The sequence below is a fragment of the Cyprinus carpio genome, chromosome A5 (genome assembly GCF_018340385.1).
Source record: "Cyprinus carpio isolate SPL01 chromosome A5, ASM1834038v1, whole genome shotgun sequence".
Lineage (NCBI taxonomy): Eukaryota > Metazoa > Chordata > Actinopteri > Cypriniformes > Cyprinidae > Cyprinus > Cyprinus carpio.
Window position 1 is genome coordinate 17,211,332 of NC_056576.1, and position 19,107 is coordinate 17,230,438.

Genomic DNA, 19,107 nt, shown 5'->3' on the forward strand with positions numbered 1-19,107 from the left:
ACTTTATACTGTTGTATTAAACAGGAAAGGGAGGCGAGAAAACTTAAAAACAGGAAAATAGTAATTGTATAATTTGGTTAATGGTTAAAAGTAAAGAAGCTACCTGATCTGATCGGGTAAAATGTAAAATTATGTCAACATAGTCAGACTGATTGATTCCAATCATGTATAAAATATAATGTAAGACAAGTTTGTTAAGACAAGCACATTTCAAGGTTACCTGACTTTTACCATTTGTTAAATAGTGCATTGGTTTCTAAATTTTACATTGTTGAATTGTTTTTTGTTTTCTTTTACTGGAAGCTAGACTAAATTAGATAGATGCCTTGAAAACTTGCAACTTTATTTAAAGATTTTTTTTATACTAAGCTAGTTTCCTACTTCGAACGCTCAAAGTTTCAGTAATTTTTTTCCTCTTGAATGAACATCTGTTTTTTTTGGTAATTAAAGCAGGAGCAGTTTGTTTTCTGAATGCATAATTAAAATTCAGCATTACATATTTAGCTGTTTCCTTTTTAATTGTAGATTTCTCTATAATAGTGAATTACTTTTAATAGCTTAAGAGCTATGATATATAAATCAATTGATTTGCTGGAGTGAAAAATACTTCTACCTCTTCAAACTATTTTTTGTGACAGATAGGGAAAGAAAAAAAATGCAAAAACATGTTTTTACCTCTATGAAAATAGATGCTGCTTGTCATTTGCTTGCTGACCAGGCAGCTAGACACAGATGGTTTTAATGACTCAAGTGCTCACCCGAGTCATTGCTTATTCTTCTCATGGGCATGTTTTTATCACTTAATCTGTATCTCTCTTCCATACCATGTTTGTGCTGAGTGGGTGTTCTTTCTTATATTGCTCTCTTCTGGCTTCAGAGGATTTGACTTCTCAGAACCACTGCCAAGGCTTTTTCTTTGAAAACCAATAAGACCTCACCGGTATGTCACCATAAACAGGCTTGGAGCCATTGAGGACAAGACACCATTGTTCTTCCTGTTGAGGTTAATGGTCATTATAGGCAGTTGTGCTTTGGAGTGCGGCTTAGTACGTCTCAAACCTGCCCTCTTGTTGGGAATATGTATAGCGTCAAAGATTTTTATTAAAATGTAACCATAATGTCCCAGAGCTTTTGCCGCTGGTGAACTCATGTATAGGTAAGGGTGCCTAAGGTGATTTCATGACACTTTTCTTTAAACCTGTCTACATCTAGTTTTCACAGATAGGATGTTTTTGGGAGTGATTAATTTCGTTGTGTGATTAAATAACTGGTTGTTCTGTCATGTTTTTTTTTTTTCATGGCCACCTAGGAATTAGTGCACAACGAGTGCAAAATTCTTCTACACTAGTAAAAATAAATGTTCTTTATTGGCATCTATGGTTCCATGAATAACCTTTAACATCCACGGGAACTTTTCAGTCCACAAAAGGTTCTTCATACTAGGGGGAAAAAGTTTTGGAAAAAAATCTACAAAAAAAAAACTGTTCTTTTTAAAAACTATTCAGTGTAAAGTTCTTTGGGTGAAAATTTTTCTTCTATTGCATTACTGTGTAAACCCTGTTTTGGAACCTTTATTTTTAGGTGTATACAAGATTTTTTACTGTTCTTTTTAAAAACTATTCAGTGGAAAAATAAATGCAAAGATAAAAAAAAACACAGACACTAAAGAACCTTTATGTAGTTGACCCAACTTGGAAAATTTTATGCACATATTACCCATTTTATTTAGCATGACAGTTTAAATATAGCTGTTAAATAAAAAATTGTAGCCTTCACAAAGGAATGAGAGAACTAAGGCATCTTGCACACCCCTGTCATAAGATCTTGTTGCACCTCTGAACCACACAAAAACATAAAACAACCGTAGTAGCAACAAATAAGCACAGTGAAAAGTGATATGGCAAGCACTGTGGGTGTGTTTAATCTGTAGCTATATATGTATATATATATATATATATATATATATACTATACCTATCTGTCTGTCAAACCTTGTGCTTTTCCACCTGCTGCTCTGCGTATGCTTCTGAAGAATCCCATTGTTAGAAACAAGTGGCTGAAGTTTATTTTTAACAAGGTCCATTTCAGACTGATCTTTTTTTAGCAGGTTGTGCAGGGCATTTTGGCATAAATTGCTGAAAATGGCCATAAATCTACATTGACAGTTTTTGGAACAAAACCCCCTTTCTTAACATTATAAGTAGCCTAAATCTTTTATGTTCACTTAGTTAATGTTTCATATTGCTTATACTTTCACTCTTTGCATCCGTCTTTTCTCCCTCTTTGTTCCTCTGTGTTGGAACCTGCAGCGACGGACACTACCCCCTATCCTAATGCCCTCTTTGTTCACCCTTATGTTGGAGGCCCACTCTTAAATCTTGGCATGGGCTAAGGCAGGCGAGAGGGTTGAGGGGGGAGAGAAGAAGAGCGGGCACAGGGCAAACAAGGGGCAGACAAGGGGCAGACAAGGGGGCTTGGCAGACACCTGAAAGTCAAATCTGCTCATTTAGATTCAAGAGGAGCAGGATGTGGAAGAGACTTAAAAAGCCTCTTTGTGCCCTCCTCGCCCCCCTTATAAGCTCCAACAGACAATTTCATTATGTTGCAATTGTTTGCGAGTAGATGTCAACCTAATTTATTGACATTCAACCTAGGGCCCTATGAAATCCGTTTTATTTTTTGATATATGTTTTATTTTTTCCTAAATTCCATTTTATTCTTTTTCCAAATTCTGTTTTTTCCGTTTTCATTTTTCTGAATTCTGTTTTTTTTTTTCGTTTAAATTTTTCTTGACTCCTTTTTAATAGTTAAATGAAAGTTTATTAATCAAAAAGCATGACTAATCAATTAAAACCATGAAACATATACATTTTGTACATTGGCTCACGATTCGATCTTGGTCAGAATGGCCTGAGCTTGCAGCCTGATGTCTATTCTAGTTTTGAATTACCAATTGATGCATGTTGACTCAACAAACCATGTGCTATGTGCGCTGGTTTACAGACCACCCAAATTAAACAAGGAATTTATTACTGAGTTTACCGAATTTTTAGGAGGAATTATGACTACTTATGACAGAATCCTCATTCTAGGAGATTTTAACATACATGTTTGCTGTCCCTCGAACGCACGGGCTAAAGACTTTTTAAATCTTATTTACTCATTTAATCTCGTTCAGTCTGTGACAGGTCCAGCACATGAACATGGCCACACACTGGATCTTATCCTGTCCTATGATTAAGCTGAATGTGAGGTTAAAATTATTGATAATGGCTTCTCCGATCACAAGCCTGAGTTTCCTTTCCAAGACCTGCTGTTAAACCATGTGTAACTGCATGCCGGCTACGTAGAGTGAATTCTGTGACTGTTCTTGATTTTTGTAATTTGTACAGAAATGTTTTTTTTTTTTTTATGTGAATCGTGGAAGCTCTCCTTCTCACTTAAGTGGTGAAGAGTTATTTTTTTCTCTATTGCACCACTAAAGGTTAGGCGCATTAAATCTAAATCAGAACCATGGTTAAATGATTCTACTTGTGCACTCCGACGGGTCTGTAGGCGCGCGGAACACAAATGGAAGGACAAGCTTCAAGTTTCTTATGATATTTTTAGGGGTTCACTGTCAAAACATCAGATAATGGTCAAAAGATTGAGGGCCATTTATTTTTCTGATATTATTGAAAAAAATCGTTGCAACCCCAGAGTTTTATTTAGTACCTTGAACTCCTGCATCTGACTGTATTGATGTCTCTCTGCAAACATGTGAAAACTTTCGTAATCACTTTATTGAGAAAATATAGCCAATACTAGATCTTCTATTCAGTTGCCTGATTATGATCCATCGGTTTCAACTGCTTCATGCTCTGCTCTTTTTTATCAGTTTGAACCTGTTTCTCTCCCAGTGTTAGCTGAGATTGTTGAAAATTTGAAGTCTACGTTTCAACTACACGCATTTTTAAACAGGTTTTTAATGTTATTGGCCCAAGGATTTTGACTATAATAAATTGTTGCCTGTCTACGGGCTTTGTACCATCTTCTTTTAAACATGCTGTAGTGTAGCCTGTTTTGAAAAAAACTAATTTGGACCCTACAGAGTTTTCTCATTTCAGACTGATTTCAAAACTACCTTTCCTTTCGAAAGTTCTGGAGAAGTTAGTTTTTATCCAATTACAGACCTTCTTAATGAGAAATTCAGTGTTTGAAGTTTTCCAGTCAGGTTTTAGAGCACAACACAGTACTGAATCATCGCTTTTACAAGTTTATAATGATATTTTATTAAGCGTTGATTCTGGAGATTCAGCAATCTTGGTATTATTTGATATTAGTGTGGCATTTGATACCATAGATCATAGTATCTTGGTTTCTCGTCTGGAGCATTATGTTGGCTTTCGAGGAGCCCTTCAGTGGATTAAGTCTTACTTATCTAACAGAAGCTTTGCAGTTAATCTGGGTGAATTTTTCTCAACTCCAGCTCCACTAACTTGTGGGGTTCCTCAAGGGTCCATTCTTGCTCCTCTTTTGTTTTCATTATATATGCTTCCTTTGGAATCTATTTTCAAGAAGCATGATGTCTACTTTTATTGCTATGCTGACGATACACAAATTTATCTACCACTGCAACAAAATAATAAGAGTGCCTTAACTCCTCTCCTAGCCTGTCTGAATGACGTTAAAAAATATATATTTCTTTTAAATATTTTTGTTTTAAAAATTAGTGATAATAATGTTTGGTCATTATTTTTGTTTTGTTCGTTATTTTTTTGATTTTTTTTCTCTGTCTTGGTATATTGGGGCAGTTTTGTGGGGCCTGGTTGTATTATTTGAAAAAGCTATTAAATTTGATAAACAAATAAACGCTGTTGTCAAATCCAGTTTTTTTTTAATCTGAGACTTTTGGCGAAAGTGAAGATTTTCTTTCTATTAATGATCTTGAGAAAGTAATTCATGCCTTTATTTTTTCACGGCTTGACTGTTGTAACTCTCTTTATGTAGGAGTCAGTCAGACAGCACTGCTGCGTATGCAGGCAGTCCAGAACGCGGCCGCTAGACTACTGACATGTACATGCAAGCATGAGCATATTACACCAATTTTATTGTCGCTTGAGTGGTTGCCGGTACATTGTGTATTTGAATACAAACTTTTATTATTTGTTTTTAAATCATTAAATGGCCTGGCTCCAACATACCTTGCTGGCTTATTAAAACGGAACACATCTGCTAGATCTCTTAGATCTTCAGATTCCCAGATCCAGACTGAAACTTAGGGGTCATCGGTCTTTCTCAGTCGCTGCACCTAAACTGTGGAACATATTACCTCTGCATATCAGAATGGCTCCATCAATATCTATTTTTAAAGCTCAGTTAAAATCTCATTTATTATCCCGTGCTTTTAATCTCGATTAGGTCTAGAGGCATGTTTTATTTTGAACTTGGGCTTATTGTGTATTTATGTTATTTTTGTATTATTTGTTTTATGTATTATTGGTATTAGATTGAAGTTTGTTGTACAGCACTTTGGGCAACTGCTGTTGTATTAAATTGTGCTTTATAAATAAAATAAACACATAAACAGATAATTCATTCAAAATTTGACAAATTCCGTGAAATTCCGCATTAAACTGTGAATTCTGTTTTTATGACTGGATTCCGCGATTCCGTCTGCGTTTTCCGCATCACGGAAATCATAGGGCCCTACATTTAACCCAGAATAATTCAAATATTTATTAGCATTAGTTTATGTAATATTAACTATGTATTTAATATTATATACACTAAAAAAACTGTTTTTGAAAGAAACCTCTATGCTTTAAGTCTGCATTTATTTAATCAGAAATACAATAAAATGTATATTATAATATAAATTGGTTGTTATCTATTTTAATATATTTTCAAATGTAATTTATTTGTGTGATGCCAAGGCTGAATTTTCAGCAGCCATTACTCCAGTATTCAGTGGAGTCTTTCAGAAATCATTCTATGCTGATTTGCTGCCTAAAAAACATTTATTATCATTGTTAAGCAGCTGTGCTGCTTAATATTTTTTTGTGATTTTTTTTTTCCATTATTTTTTTTTCAGGATTTTTTAATTAAAAAGTTCAAAATAACAACATTTATTTGAAATAGAAATCTTTTGTTTATCTATTAATTTATCTTTGAACATAATCTAGATTTATGTTTATTATTTATTTATTTGTTTGCTTACTGGAAAAGATACTATAAATGAGACTTATTTTCTGTGCCTCATGATCATACCTTTGGCACCTTTGGAAAGTAAAAAAACGCAGGGAACGAATATGATGTTGCACCACATGCTGGCTGCAGAATGTGCACCCCTGAAATGATTCCCCTCCTTCCATGTTGCACACCAATGAAGAGTTGGGCTGCATTGCAAGATAAAAGGGAAGCCATATTGAGATCTAATGAACCATTTCATGAGCAATTCTCATGTGATTCTGCAACTTCAGTGGGCGGATACATTCTTCTTCACACAGAAAACCAATCAGCTATAAAAATATTTTTGTGTTAAGTATTTTATTTATAAAGAGAAGGACAAAAATAATTTTTTTTTAGGTGGATGATGAATAATGTAGGTGAAAGGGTCTCTGTGACAGTGAGGTAATAGCACTCAAATATGTTTGACTGTCTGGGGAGCGGCGAAACGCCAGCCAGACTGTGACCAACTGACACACTGACTCACACACACACACACACACACACACACACACACACACACACACACACACACACACACAGGGAGCACTGAAGAGACTGTGCCAATGCCTGGATTAGGTAGCCATGTAAACAAGCAAATAGATACGGAGAAAAGCAGACAGACAGACACAGGCAGAAAGACAGATGGATGGACAGACACAGAGACAAAATGCTATTAATTGCATCCGTTTAACATGGCAGGCACAGCTCCCTGTCTGCAGCAGGCACTATATTTGATCATCAGGCATAGCGAAAATATTTTTCGCTGTCATTTTGTTAATCCGAGTGAGTTTGTCTCTTAAAAAAAAAAGAAACGATGCAGTGTTCGGACCGCCTCCCGTGGCTTTTTCCAAAACAGGACAGTGAGCCGTGCTCTCGCTCACTCTCTTTCTCTCTCTTGCTTGTAACTTTCTGTCTCTGCCATTTTGATGAGGTTGAAAAAAAGTGTATCTCTTTTTCTCTCTCACTACGTGGCGTGGATTGGACACCGACTGGAAGGAAGGAGGGAGGAGTAGGAGCGAGAGAGAGCACGGTGCTCGCGTAGATGGAGAGATGGCATATTTGGAGAAAGAGAAATGTGGTGTGAAAGCAGTCCTTTTCAGTCTTCACTCTTTAGACTGTTCTGTCGTCCGTAAAGCTGCTTTTTATTTTCTGCACTGCGCTCTACTCCTCTTTCTGTATCTGCTTCTCTTCATTATAAACTTTTTGCGTAACATTTTCTAGCTTTATTTCATTGCTCTGTCAGTTTGTTTCTGTTTCAATCTGTTCATGGCTTGTTTTTAATCGCCCCTCAGTTAGTTTTATTCATTGGAGTTAAAGACAAAGGGAAACGTCCACATTTTGGCACCACTAAGGGGAGTCAGAACTGCAGCCAAGGACCCTGCTGAGATCCAAAAAACCCCAGCACAGCGAAGCGCCAAAAAAAAAAGAAAAAAAAAGAGAAAACACCACCCTTTCCTTTGCATGGTCACAAATTCCACTCTCCCTGTAGCCAGGGCAGTGCCGCAGCTCCTCCTCGACCACATCTCACCGCGTTCGACCTTTCCGCCTTCTCTTCTCAGTCGTCCACGGAACCTTTTCTGACCCATTTTTGAGGGTTTTCGTTTTTTCTACGGTAAATACGGCTAGGACTAGCCGCACAGGAGGGCGAAAGAGGGGACTGGGGCTTTTTCAGTGTTGTCTGCCGATGACTTGGCGATTTGCTTTGGTTGAACTAAGGATGCCGTTTTGGCTTCTTTTTCGAGTTTGTAGGTGCTGCATGGGTTCTTCCTTCACGTCAGGGCATGTTTGTGTATTAATGGTTCAATCATGTGAATGAGCAATTTTGTACTTCCTTCTAATGTGCTGTCTTTCTTTTCTGCTCCAGATTTTTTGTGGGCAACGGAATTGGCCTAGTCTGCACCCTAAGCCTGACTCCATATTGCCGCCAGGTGTAGGCTGACTCCGGTATGGACATCGAACCGGTCAACACCATAGACAGAAGTCCTCCACCGGTACGCTTCTTTCCTATGCCCTTTATTCTTCTGTCCACTCTTTTAGTTCTTTTTTCAGTCCGAACTTTTTCTGGACGCATTTTTCAACTGCGCTTTATTTACGTTTGGGGTCGTGTAATTTCTTGTTAGTTTAAAAGTCGCGATAGCTCTCCGCATTGCTGTAAAAATAACCCACAGTTGTCCACATTCCGTTTTACTTCATAAGCAGACACTATATATATATATATATATATATATATATATTGTAACATATATATATATATATATATATATGTTACCTTTTGATTTTAAGTAAGAAATACTAGACCACTACGTTAAGATCATTTCCGAAATATATGTAGGCCAGTTGCATTCAAATATTTAGCATACTTTCAAAAAAAAGTAATTTTGCTGGTTCGGTTGATGTCAGGTATTTTTGTCCACATACTGTTTGACGAGTCACAATTCATTTGTTTCCAGTGCCTAGAAATCAGCAAGCAAAAACAGCAATGGGTTCTGAGTGGTTGTACAATGCCATGGAAACACATTTGAAATGTGAGACTGTGTACTGTATGTATGTTCAAGATTTCGTTCCACCAACAACTTGTTTTCTTGCTGTCTGGCAGTTCTCAGAAATATATCACACTGTGTCTCAGTGTAGAAATAGGTCAAATTATAATGTAAATATCTTTAACACTTACTCTATTGTTCTGGAATAACCTTTGATTTCCGTTAGGGAGTGGCACTGTACCGTGAATCATGGCATTTCTAATTGCAACTTGTAGTGCAGACTGGGAAAGCCCTTTATGCAGAGTTTGTGATTTCTTATTTCTGTGTATTAAGTGGTAGTAATGGGTAAACAACAATTACATTTGATGTGCAGAATATATATTTAACTAAAACTAACTAAAACTGTTTATTACTAAAATTTCTAATTTACTATTTCTATTCTCACACTCAAGTTGCATGTACTGTACACTATATGTGTGTAGATATTTTAAAATATAAATAAAGCATTTCTGCTATTGGTGCATTCTCAAATGTCAGTCACTGCAGTGTATTTGATCCAACAGCAGCAGTGTTGTCTGATCTGGGCACAGCAAGCTCTACCTTTGCCTTTCAAACTGACCTTTGCTTTGAAGGTATAAGTATCTTAAAATGCTAGTAATTTGAAATACAAGGAATTTATGGTGCTAAATTTTGGTGGGAGCGCCCATTTTAATAATTTCTCTAATGAATTATTAATCGATATACTCAAAAGTTAGTTCTCATTGAACCACACCCAATAATTCTGCATCAGATCATTTGATTAATTATTCTGTATGTTAGCAATATTCTTCCCTCATTGGAGTAAAGTTGTTAATTTTTTGGGATGTATAGTTGACCCCATTAGTTCCACTCTCACTTACATTTTACTTATGTTGTACACTTGTTATGCAAATAATCTAGGTCTCTGGATTATTTGCATAGATTTTTCTCAGTGTTCAGTTGCTGTACTAATTGTGCTTTATTTATATCTCTTCAAAAAGTACTTAACGTACAACCACAGGCATCTGTATCTGTCTTTTGTTTTAAACTGGTTTGCTAACCTGTTTTGAAATTGGCACATGAAATAAAGGAAAAACACCAGTCATAAGAATTAGCATTTCGTCCAGTGAAAGGTGGAGTTGGTGTAGCTGTGACGCAGTGCAGTGATGCCAGCTGCCACAAACCCGTAGATCCGAACTTGTGGTGACTCTGTGCACAAGCTCGTGTCTATAGGTATGTGTCTGCGAGGTGAACGCAACAGTCTTCCCTGCAGCCACTGACTAGAAACTTCTTTTCAGTGTTGACGCTTAAGATGTAAAATTATACGGTTGTTTTAAACAGTAGCATGAAAGTTTGCACCTGTTTATTAGCATAAATTGATTGCATCTATTAACATTAAGTAAAGGAGATTTTGCTGCTTGCATATGCACTAATGTAAGCAGCGGGGACATTCTCCTGTCCTTCCTCTCAACGATTAAAGTGATGTTTCGGGATGAGGTAGTAGGTTGTATAGTTTAGAGTTACAACATGGGAGATAACTGTACAGCCTCCTAGCTTTCCCCGAGCAGACGCCCTTCTGCATTGCTAATGCTAACAAGCTAGCATTGCAACTAGCATGCTCCCCTGATGTGCTAAGAGAGGCACAGCGATTATTATAAGCATTGTATGTGTGAAGGTCTTGACAGAATTCAGATGTAGCATTTTGATTTTGATATTTTTTACTGCAAGTGTTAAGGCACGTTCACACAGAGGAGGATAACTATAATGATAACCGTAACTGAAGATTTAATAAGCTAATCATTCTAATTTTATGTGAATAGGGAAATCTACACCACACTTTTAACAAATACGACACAGGGGAACAATATCATTGAAATCACTTTCAGAATGATTTTTTCCAGCTGATGAATGATAAAAATATTGACAGCCAATTAGAATCCACCCAGAGCTCAAGCATTTAAAACTGCAGACAACAGAACTGCAGCGCGCTATCAAAACAGAAAAATATATATGCGTGTGGACGCTTATATATTTGTAGTTATATTTATAGTTATCATTCTTGGTGTGAACAGGCCTGTTGCCAGAATGCCCACATCCGTATTTCCTAGTTTTAGTACAAGCTTATAACATTCAAAACCATTCCTTATGTGTAATTCACTCTCTATTTAAAGCTTCATCCCATAGCTGTGATTATATTTATTTGGTGAATCTGCTAACATCCTTCTAGCCCAGCATGGAAGTAGTCGCACAAATCTACAAGCATATAGCATTTCATGAAAAACAGCATTGTGTCCTGTCCCCACGGAGACTAGAAATGTTACATTTCTATCAGGAGACTACACGGTTATTGCAACAAAAAGTTTAACGTGGTATCCTACAGTGTGCTGCACCACAAACACCATGTCGTAAAGTACACATGGAAACTGTGAAAGCCTTATGTTTTCTGATATTTGCTTTTGGATTTTATTTGACCATTGATTTTACTGTTCCTCTCCTGCTTAGAAAACACATTTAGAGCTGAAAGAGCTGTTTAGGTTTTTTTGTTTTGTTTTGTTTTGTTTTTTTGTTTTAGCGCCAACTAAAGTGATATCAATGATATCATGTAAAAATTCTAACTAAAAGATACTGGTCGTAGACTGTTGGTACTTGAAGATTAGTTAGCAAACATGTTTAACTTTTTACCTGCTTGTATTATATTACAGTTTCTATTCGTTTATATTGAATATCAGCATGCATGCCAACGAACTGTACATTTTGAGAGATGTAATGCCATACTACTGAGACATTAGCTGTTGTGATGGCTATCTTAACGCAAATATTTGGTTTTGTGTGTTCGTGGCTATTCTTGTCAAAACATGGAAAATATATTGTGATGACCAGAAAAGATGGTAAAAACATTTAAAATTGTGAGTGGTACCACAATGAATTTGTAAGAAGCAGCACCTGCAGTGTGCCACAGGTTCAGCTGCAGTCACTGCGTCAGACAAAATATCAGAGCACATGGAAGCCTGTATGCAGATAGTTGTGAATGACACTCCTATCATGAACATGTTGTGTTGTGTTGTTCCAGTCAGTGTCTTTGTCTTGTGTTTTCAGTTTGTCTGTATGATAGTGAAGTTTGACACAGGTGTTTGTGGTCGCCTTAGGTGTGGGTTGTTGTTTTTTATTATCAATGTTGTTGGTTATGTTCGGTGTAAATTTCTGCTTGATCCAGTAGTAAACGTGCAAGCATGTCTGTGTGCATAGTGTATATTTATCAAAGAAGTTTGTAACAAAAACAAATGGTAAATTCCAAACTACTGAAGGCATTGCTTGTGAATATTTACAGTACAGTTAAAAATTTGTGGTCAGAAAGATGACAGGAAAGACATTTATAATGATACAAAAGATTTATTTTTCAAATAAATGCCTTTGTTTTGAACTTTATATTCATAAAATAATCCTGAAAAAATATGTCACAGTTTCCACAAAAATATTAAGCAGCACAACTGTTTATTATCATGATTATTATTATTATTAATAATAATAATAATAACAATAATAACTGTTTCTAGTTTCTTACCATTATTGATTAATAGTAATTGATTAATAGTAAGAAATGTTTGTCAAGCATCATTCACGGATATCGGAAGGATCGTGTGGCTGCTGAAAATTCAGCTTTTCTATTTCAGGAAAAAATGACATTTGAAAATATATTAAAATAGAAAGCAGTTATTTTAGATTCTAATATTATTTCACAATATTACTGTTTTTACAGTATTTCAGTCAAATAAATCCAGTCTTGGTAAAACATAAGAGAGGCTTATTTAAAAAAAAAAAAAAACATTCAAAACTTTTGAACGGGAGTGTATGTTATGCAGAAATTATAAATAGTCAGAACATACAAAAACTGAAAAACAGGTCTTTATTTGCTAATTTCCAAATAAAAACTGAAATGTAAACAGTAACATTTAGATCAGATATGTCTGATGATAATTTAAGCAACAATTTTAATAACACAATGAGTTGCAATTTTCAACATATAACTAAGTTTGCAGTACATAGTGATTTAAAGAAGGAAGCAGTCATTCTTGCTGACCAGTTGTTTTATTTAACAGCTTAATTTCTACATTGCTTGATCCTGGGATTTTGTAGGTCAGTGGATAAATGAATGGATCAGTGGTGTGTGTGTGAATTATGTATGATTGGTTTTTCTTGTTGTTTTATTATTTTTTTTATTATGGTGTTATAAATGTTGTCATTTTTTTTCATTGAATAAACCAAAATTACATCTTACAGAGAATGTATGTAAGGAGTGAGTTAAATGGTTGCTTGCATTTGTTGTTGTTGTTGTTGTTGCTAGTTCATTAAAATGACACCGTGAAAAAAGTGATAGATTGGATTGTGTGTCTGAAAGCTGTTTGCTGGACAGAACATAACAGCTGATACTTTACTCTACTGATGACAACTGCAACTACATTTTCTACATCACTGGATTACCAGTCATTGGATATTTAATACTTGTGTTGTTTAATGTATGCTAATATTTGTTATGGAAAATATGTAGCTATATTATCTGTATTATATTAATTCCTGTTGCAATTTATTTCATGATAATGTGGTAAAGACAAAATTGGCAAAAACAAAAAATGGATGTCTGGTTTGTGCTGCCTGCCCAGACATTGCTTATGGTTTAGTGCCTAGCTTTAATAAAAGTCAGTTTATTATGCATAATATACCATTTCGTGCCTTGCTAGCAATGTGAGTCAAACTTCTAATGCAGCTTAAGAAACACACAGTGGATAAATAATGTTATGAGCGCTCTGCCACCCAGAATGCCTCAGGGAGAGAAAATGGTGCACTGAAGCCAAATGTGTACAGAGTTCAGCCTTATTTCACCAAAAAAACAGTGCCATCAATGTGGAAAAACAGCTTCAGAAATGCAAGTCTGCAGCTTAGAAAGACTGGCAGAACCAAACCTCAAGCCACATTTAAACTAGCACAGTTTAGGATGCTCAGATGCTCGGAGTAACAGATCTGGATTTGGATAGATTTTCCTGTTGGATGTGGACCACTTTTTCACCACTGAAATGTCCATATTTGTGAATGAGCTCTCTAGGTCAAACACTGGTGAACTATTATTAGCTTAAGAGAAATTTGAAGAAAGTAGTTTACCGCTTTTGTGGATTTAAAATGATATGATTTCAGATTATTAGGCAATACACATCTGAATTTACAGCCCTTTTGCTGCTAAAACATTATTTCCAATCGACTTTTGTGCTCAATATTAAACATTCATACACTCTCTTTTATTCTTGGTATCTGTTTCACTGTCAGTAATGTTCTTAAGGCTGCTGATACACTCGGCAAACAATAATGCTTTTGTGTTAAAGGAGGAGATGGGACCCAGAGAACGTGTTTTGCTGATGACATCACTCTCTGAGCTAAAAAAATGTCTAGGTTTATTCTGTCTGATCAAAAAGATGCCAAACAGTGCAATGGTTTACAGTGTTGTGTTGATTATTCCTCATTACACTTATTAAACTGAAGAAGACTGGTACTGCTTATTTTTGTACTCTACCATTCAAAAGTCTAGGGTCGGTCTTTAAAGGTGTTTGAAAGAAATCTCTTATGCTCACCAAGGCTGCATATATTGACTAAAAATACAGTAAAAACTGTAATATTGTGAATTAATATTTCTTTTTCAATGTATTTTAAAATGTCATTTTGTTCCTGTGATGACAAAGCTGAATTTTCAGCAGCCGTTAATTTTTTTTTCGGTGTTTAATGATCCTTTAGGTGTCATTCTAATATGCTGATTTGGTGCTCAAGAAACATTTCTTATTATTGTCTATATTGTATACAGTTGTGCTAATTAATATTTTGGTGGAAACTGTTATATTTTTTCATCAATATATGATTAATAGAAGTTCAAAAGAACATCATTTATTTAAAATAACATTATATTGACATTATAAATGTCTTTTATTTAATCGATTTGGTTTTTTCAAAAAATAGAACTTTTACTTCCTCCAAACTTTTGAATGGTAATGTATACGACATCTGTCTGAATTTTGTCCATATTTAAATGTATTAACCACTGTGTTGGCTAATGCAAAATATTTAACTGTTTGAGAGAGTATTTTACGATGAATTTGATTATATTTTTGTCTGGCAAATTAGTCCAAAAGAATTCAGCTGCATGTGTGTGTGCATGAATGAGGACTGAGACATCACAATACTGCTCTTTCCTCATTGTGCCTTTTGAGTATGATATTATAAACCATCCACATGGTCTGACTCTTAGATTTAGTTTTTTTAGGTGTGTGTTTGTGTGAGAGTGAGTGTGTATTTGACCCTCACCTGTATGATAAAGTGCAGTTGGGGGCCCCCTGTTGGCTATAACTGGTACCTGAGTTATTGTATTATTTACACAGATATAAATCATGAGAATACAGGTAGATAGAGTCAAGAGAGCGGCAGTGTGTCTGCTTAACAGCAGTGTAGCTTCTTTTAGTGAAATACGGCAAGCAAAATGGGCCAAAATGAATCTTGAGGTGAAGAATGTGAACCGGGACTGCAAGATATATGGCTGCTTGTGTCCAGGAGAGGGAAGTCTAACACCATTTCCACATGACGGACAGGATGCCGATTTGCTAAGCAAACAAACTTTGAATTTAAAATAGTTCACAAAAAGATTATCAAGAGTGTTATCCCATGAAATTATTATGAAGGCAGTCAGGAGTGAATAGAATGTGTGAGAGTAAAGTGCATGTGAAATTTTGTCTGTCGCTGATTAGAGCCCATCAAAGTGGGCCGTCAGAGGTCTCCTCCGCCGCAGTCTCCCTGTGTCCCCCTTTTCTCTCCTCTCCACTTTACATCTCCCCGAATCCTTTGCCTTCTGTCATTTTTGTTCCTCCTTCTCTCTGTTTTCTCCCTTGTCTCCCTCTGTTGTGGCCACGGCACTAGCCAGGCGGTATCGAATGTAAGCCATGCACATCATATTTTCATGTGTTCATGCCTCTTTTTTAATCCTCTGCCCTCCTTTTCTTGATATTCTCAGTCTCTCTCTCTCTCTCTCTCTCTCTCTCTCTCTCTCTCTCTCTCTCCCTGTGCTGCTCCCTCCCTCTCGCACTATTCTTTCTCTAGTACCCTCCCTTCTGCTCCAATCTTCAGTTCAGCTGGAGTGAGAGAGGGAAAGAAAGAAAAAGAAAGAAAGAGTGAGCAGAATAATAGTGAGCGACAAGGGGAATTTCGGCACTTTTCAACTTTTTCTTCCACTGAAACAGAGAAAAGATTACAGGTAAGGACATTTCTGAGATGAAAGTCTCTTCTTTTCCACCGTCTTCCTCTATTCCTTTTTTTTCTCTCTCTCTTCTTTCTCTCAGGCGGTAGTGGGCCTCTTGCGCTAACTGGTGTCAGCTGTTGCAGGAAATGAAGGGATCACGTCTATCCCAATCTCTCTCTCTCTCTCTGAGTCTGAGTTTTCATGTGATTCGTATCCTGTTAAACACGGCAGAGAGAATGAGCTGCTCAGACAGAGAGATGAATGGGACTCAGATGATGAGGGTGAGGAACAGCTATTTATTTTCAATGCTTTTTGACTCTGTAGATCAGATGTTCTGCCTTTTTTCTGCCTCGGGATGGAATACGCGCCCGTCGCACATGTGACACAGGGTGAGAGACGGTGCGTGCGTGTGCATGTGCATGAATGCCCCCACCCCTTATGCTGATCTCTCATCTACCCTCTGGGTAGAAGTCTGGTGTGTGTTGCTGGTGCTGTGGCCCTGCCTCTTTCTGTCCCTTTATCTCTCTCTTTTTCTTTCTCTCTCTCGTTCCCCATTCAGTTTTCTGTCCTATAGGCTGATTAATCCGGATACCTTTTCTCCCCAGATTCTTTGTTTCCTTTGTTCACGTTTTTCTTTATCAGCAGCGCTCTGCTGCCATTTGAATTTCCCACCTTTTTTCATTCTTTCTCTCATTCCTCATTTTTAGTCTCTTTTTTTTTTTTTTTTTTTTTTTTTTTCTCTGTGTCTCTTGTCTGCGGATATTGGATAGAGATAGTGGTGTGAGATTAGCCTGTTGTCTTTTTTTATTTCCTGTTTTCCTGTTTTGCTCTGCATCATAGGATGAGCAACGTAAAAAGCGTTCTTTTTTCTGTCTCTCCCTCTCTGTCCTCTCAGGCTTGTGGAGGACCACAGCACCCGAGGCACGGTCAGTCGCTGTCGCCAGCTCGGTGAGTTCACTCCCCTTCTCTCAGTGCGTGTGTGTGATTTATACAAGAGCTGACGTGACCTGATAGTATCTGTATGATAGCAGCAACAGTGTTGCTTGGTTCTTTTTTGTCTTTTTTATACTCTAAAACCTCATTGCGGATATGCGAATCTCTCTTCTGCAGCAGTTTATACTGATGAATAGAAAGACGGGTGCTCGATTCGTCTGATGTGTGTGTGTGTGTGTGTGTGTGTGTGTGTGTGTGTGTGTGTGTGGCCGGTGTGAGGGGTCTGTGTGTGGCGCCACTTCTCCACGCATGTCCTCGTCCGCCGTGCGCATGTGTGTTTGCGCGTGAGATCCGATGTCTTTGTGTGCAGTCCATGCTGATGGGCGTGTGTGTAACTATGTTGTGTTGCTTTAAAGTATCCGATCGCAGTAAATGTCGAAGGGATGTCGAATTAGAGACGGTGGGGGAAAGAAGGATGGGACATCAGAATGGCGATCGCTCGGTTCTCCACGCCACACCGTGCCCCTCTCCTTCCCTGAGACCCTAACTTGTGACGTTCTGCTTCGATGTCCACGGGTTGGGTTCTCGGGAGCTGTGAGAGGCACTCAGTCGTCCGCCCATCCAGGAGGAACCAGAGGAGAGGACGGCGAGAGAGATCGTTGAAGCAGATTGAGTGGGGAAGAAAGGGCGAACAGGAAGAGAGACACGAGATGGGGATGAGTGAGGCGACGGTGGTGCAGTGTAGGCCTGTGGATTCAAGAGTTTAAAGGATGGAAGATGAAGAAAGAGAGAGTGAGAGATTTGGGTTTTTAGGTTGGGGTGACGCTGGGCCATCGAGGGTTTGGCCCAAACAAAGTGTATGTTTAGACTGTGAGTCAGGACACTGAAATGGCTGTGTGTGTGCATGTCTGTGCCACAGCATCTGCTACGCCCTCGTTCCGCACCCATATTTGTGTGCATTTTTTTTAATCCAAATTCTTCTTTCCTTACAGGAAGTCCTCATAGGTGGACATGTCCGGTGACTTCGGGTTCATTTATGCATGCATGTGTGCTTTATCCACCAATTTGAGAGCAGCACAAAGTACTATTGAGAGCGTTACATCGATAGCTCGGTACAATTGTGTTTGACCTCATACAAACCTTCATCGACATTAAAAATAAACGCATGTTTTTGCGACCATAGGCTATATTTTTCCTGAGTGTGTGTCTGGGGTCTGACATGGTGATTTGTTGATATAAATATAACGAACGATTGCTTACAGCAACGTATGTTTCATTAGTGTGATGCCCGCAGGATGTAAATGGCATAAAATAGACAGATACCTTGAGTGTTGCTGCAGCAGAAGTGCATTGTGTGTGTGTACGCAGCAGCATGTGTGTTCCTACAGACATCGTGAGTGAGATAGCCAGCCGTCTCTGTGGTAGTGCTCCAAATCTCGCTTATCTCCCTCACTCTACAGTGCTGCTTGATGTTCTCAGAGTCAAACAGAGGCTACGCCGTTTCCAACGGGAGCTAGAGTAAATCCTAGTCTCAAACAATCCTGCAGAGTAGATTTTTATCTGGAAGACTGACTCTGGTGGAGATTATGATGTCCGTTTATTTTGAATCCACCTTATATTTGTGTATGTTAACCATGAAATGAAGAAAAGCAACATGAAGCTATGGTTTCGGGCTTTATGCTGTCTCTTACTCCGATAGTATTTGTCAGTCAGTGTAGAGCGATGCATAATGATGTGTTTGTTTTTTTTAAAGATTGGTTGCCAAATTAAGCTGCTAAAAAGGTCATTTAAAGGGAGTTGCAATCAGCAAAATGAACAACCCATTCCTTGACATCATTAAGTGGCTCATTAAACTCAATTTGAACTCTAACTGGAATACTTTGCTTGTATTGTTGCACCCCAATTAAAGCTCCTCTCTGGTGCTTGAAATACAGCTAAAGAGAATACTTTGGTTTATTGACTTAATCGATATATATATAATATATATATATATATATATATATATATATATATATATAGTGTTGACCCAGATAACCATATTTGAGTATATAGCACATTTGAGTTTTGAATGTTTATGTCATTTTGTTCATTGTGTTTGAATATGTGTTTATGTGTGTGTATGTTCTGTTTGGTTTGTTTTTAGATGAATGTTTCAGTATCTTATTACACTGTAGAGCATATAGTCCATGTTGGTGCATCG

At 37.3% G+C, this 19,107-nt stretch overlaps 2 long non-coding RNA genes across 3 annotated transcripts in view; both read left to right on the plus strand.

The window, feature by feature from the left end:
* The window catches only part of LOC122144684, a 36,311-nt gene extending 26,481 nt beyond the window's left edge, over window positions 1-9,830 (plus strand). Inside the window, exons 3-4 of one of the 2 annotated variants that reach the window (XR_006159819.1) lie at window positions 8,074-8,200; window positions 8,660-9,830. This is a non-coding gene — a long non-coding RNA (uncharacterized LOC122144684). Of the gene's footprint in view, window positions 1-8,073; window positions 8,408-8,659 lie in introns of those variants that run through there. The other variant, XR_006159816.1, reaches the window with a different exon arrangement.
* A 4,894-nt stretch (window positions 9,831-14,724) lies between these two features.
* On the plus strand, window positions 14,725-18,859 carry LOC122144690. The gene is made up of 3 exons (XR_006159821.1): window positions 14,725-15,989; window positions 16,075-16,255; window positions 16,870-18,859. It is a non-coding gene; the product is annotated as an uncharacterized LOC122144690 (long non-coding RNA).
* The last annotated feature ends 248 nt before the right edge of the window (window positions 18,860-19,107 follow it).